General features: G+C 49.0%; 1 pseudogene; it reads left to right on the forward strand.

Annotated features, from left to right (window-relative positions):
• Positions 497-3592, forward strand: LOC102178486 (annotated as a pseudogene).

A 3913-nucleotide genomic window follows, 5' to 3' on the forward strand; every position in this document is an offset into this window, starting at 1 on the left:
CGTGCTCTTATTCATGGGGTCACAAAGAGTGAGACACGACTGAGAGAATGAACTGAACTGAACTGAACTGAACTGAATGTTTAATTCAACATTTTCCTGCTTTACCTTATAAAAGTTAATTGTATAAGGTTTTAGGAATGTGAAGCACCTAATAACTATGGATTGACCCAAGTATGTGACAGGAGTTGTTAATATAATCAATTGCTGTTTGGTTGCTAAGTCATGTCTGACTCTTTTGTGAGTCCCATGGACTGTAGCTTGCCAGGTTCCTCTGTCCATGGGATTTCCCAGGCAAGAATAGTAGAGTCGGTTTCCATTTCTGTCCCTAGGGTATCTTCCCTACTCAGGGATCAAACCTGCATCTCCTGATTTGGCAGGCAGATTCTTTGCTGCTGAGCCATAAAGGAAATCCAAAATGGTCAATACAAGCTTTTAAAAGATACTAAAGTAATTGATAGACTCTCCGCGCCCGGCGCGTCAGTGACTGTGGCAGAACTTTGTCATCTGGACTCGGGGCGGGGAGTCCTGGTTTCTTCCCATCGGGCGTCTGGCAGAAATGTCTAATGCAAAAGAAAGAAAACATGCGAAGAAAATGAGAAACCAGCCCACCAATGTGACTTTATCCTCTGGCTTTGTGGCTGACAGTGGTGTAAAGCACCATAATGGAGGTAGAAAACCTTTCCAGTCTCAAAAAGAGTCTCATCCTGGAACTTCCCGACATCAGCAGACCAGAACGACGCACCGTCCGCTGGCCGAATCTGATGCAAAGGAGGAGCCTTCCTCCAGGGTAACCTTTAGAAAAAAGGGAGGATGGAAAGCGGGTCCTGAGGGCACTTCTCAGGAGATTCCCAAGTATATAACCGCTTCTACTTTTGCTCAAGCGCGAGCTGCTGAAATCAGTGCCATGTTGAAAACAGTAACCCAGAAATCTAATTCACTGGTTTTCCAGACTCTGCCTGGGCACATGAGACGAAGAGCCATGAGCCACAATGTCAAACGCCTTCCTCGGTGGTTACAGGAGATTGCCCAGAAAGAGGCAGAGAAAGCAGTTCATAAGAAAAGAGAACACTCAAAAAATAAGTGCCATAAAGCTCGGCAATGTGACATAAACAGCATACTGGGATTTAAGCGGAGACAAAAGAAGAACAAATGGCTGGAAACTCACATCTGGCACGCGAAGCGGTTTCACATGGTCAAGAGGTGGGTCTACTGCCTGGGGGAGAGGCCGACAGTCAAGAGCCACAGAGCCTGCTTCTGGGCCATGACGAGCTGCTGCCTCCTTCAGGATTTATCCTACTACTGTTGTTTGGAGTTGGAGGGTGAAGAGGAAGAAATACTCAAAGCAATTTCTTCAATGTGTACCATAGACACAGGATTGACTTTTGCCGCAATCCACTGTTTGTCTGGAAAGTGCCAAGGGAGTGTCATGCTTTACCAGGAAAATAAGTATCCCCTAGAAATGCTGGGCCCTGTGACATTTATGTGGAAGGCCCAGGGGACCTCTGGTGACAGTTCTGAGAGCAGGCATTGTGGATCTGACTTCATCCAGCTCTTAAACAGGATATCTTAGAGGAGATAAAAGCAGTGTGCCAGTGTATGGAGCCTACCAAGGCAACTGTCTGGATCCCAGATCCCCTTCTGACACTGTCTCAAGAGAAAAGCCAGGATGACCTGCCTGAAGAAAAAGTCAGCAAGAAAAGAAAATGGAAAAAGAAAATGGGGAAAACGCTCAACCAGTTAAAAAAGTCATCGTTGATGGAACTAGAGATCCACTTCAACCATATTCTTGGTTCTCTCCAACAGGCATCGTGATCTGTGATTTGACTGTGGAGATGAACAGATTCCGGCTGATCGGTCCTCTCTCTCACTCCATCTTAACTGAGGCGCTCAAAGCTGCTTCCGTCCACACTGAGGGAGAGGACACAGAGAAGACACCTCACCGTTGGTGGATTGAAACCTGCAAGAATCCTAATAGTGTTTCCCTTCATCGCAGACAAGAAGCCATTTTTGAATTGTTGGGAGGAATAACATCACCAGCAGAAATTCCAACAGGTACTATTCTGGGACTGACGGTTGGTGACCCACGAATAAATCTGCCTCAAAAGAGGTCCAAAGTTTTGCCCAATCCAGAAAAATGGCAAGATAATGAGAAAGTTAGACAGCTGCTTCTGGAGGGTGTGCCTGTGGAGTGTTCACATAGCTTTCTCTGGAACCAAGGTATCTGTAAGAGTGTCACAGAGAATAAAATCTCGGATCAGGAGTTAAATCGGAAGAGGAGTGAATTGCTGGTGCCTGGGTCACAACTATTTTTTAGGTCTCCATGAATCCAAGATTGTTATACTTTTGATTCAACAACCAGGAAAAGTGACGGGTGATGACCAGTGAGGCTGGGGAAGAGGCTGGGATGTGCTGCTCCCAAAGGCCTGGGGCATGGCGTTCTGGATTCCATTTATCTATCGAGGTGCAAGAGTCGGAGGGTTGAAAGAAACCTTAGTGCATTCTCAGTGTAAAAGGTCACCTAATCTCCCAGACGATTTCCCAGACTGCCCTGCTGGGGTTCTCTTTGCTGAAGAGCAAGCGAAACATCTTCTTGAGAAGCACCAGAGACGTCCTCCTGCAAAACAGCCCAACTACGTTGGGCACCCTGGCACCTTTTTACTGTCCCTGGGAACAGTTAACTCGAGACTATGAGTCAAGAGTCCAGGCTCCAGAGGAATCATCTGCAGCTTCCTCTCCAAGTGGTGGGCAGAGTGGCTCGAGCAGAGATGCGGTGCCTCGTGTTCCCGAGCCTGGGAGGACTGCTCAGCTGTCTGACGACCAGGGCGCACCCCTGCGTGACTCCAGTGAGCCTGAGGGAGTCATGGACACAGATTGTCCAGCTGGGGTCGGGACTGAGGAGGCGGCCAGCCAGAGTGCCGCCAGCAGCCCCCTTTGAGTTCTCAGGAGTAGATTACTGAGGCAGCTGTCAGCCTGGTGCGGGCCCAGGCCTGGGGGCCGTCAGGCGACCCGGCAAGCTGGCAGAGGGCAGCAAGGACTAACCGGAGAGGCCTGCCTGGCTGTGCTGGATGGCTTCCCCAGGGCCCTGGTGTCGGTCAGGCTGGCCCTGCTGGGGAAGGGCAGCCCTGGCCCACACACCCTGATCTGTGTCTTGGCCGAGGAGGATCTCCTGCAGCTCGGCCGTGATCGGCTGTACTATGGGCCCCAGGAGCCCAAGCACAGTGACCCATTCAAGAGCCAGATCCGGGAACAGAAGGAGAAGAAGAAGCTAGAGAAGAGACTGAACCGAGGGCGTGCCGTGTCCGGGGGCCTGGCAGAGGGCAGCCCTGCAGCCAGGCCCCAGCCCCTGACCCCGGGCTTGTGGTCAGGCCCCCTCCCCATTGTGACTTCTCACTGCTCCAGAGTTCTCCTTGGCTTTGTCACATGGGGAGATTTTTCCATGGCCGTTGGCTGTGTGGAAGCCCTGGGGTTTGTTAGCCTGATGGGCTTGCTGGACATGCTGTCTGGGCAGCCAGAGCTGGACAGGGGCCTTGTGTTGCTGAGGCCGCCTGCCTCCCTACAGTATTAGTTTGCAAGAATCAAGACTGAGATGTGAATGTGGGTTCGCATCGTGGCACAGAGAAGAACTGTGTTTGCCAAGTCTCACAACCAACCAGAGAGTTGTTCCCCTCCCCCTGCCCCACCTTCTGTTTTAAGACATCATGCGAAATTCTTTGGAAATGAGAATAAAGAAACACATATTTATGCAAAAAAATAAAATAAAGTAATTGATATTATGGCAAATAAGTTACTATACCAACATATATAATTCTTTATGATAAAATGTTTTCAAAATTAATTATATAAATATATGTTTTAATAAACCCATTTATAAACTTTCATGTTAACACATTTGAAAATATAAGACCTTGTTGAG

This window comes from Capra hircus, chromosome 20 (genome assembly GCF_001704415.2).
Source record: "Capra hircus breed San Clemente chromosome 20, ASM170441v1, whole genome shotgun sequence".
Lineage (NCBI taxonomy): Eukaryota > Metazoa > Chordata > Mammalia > Artiodactyla > Bovidae > Capra > Capra hircus.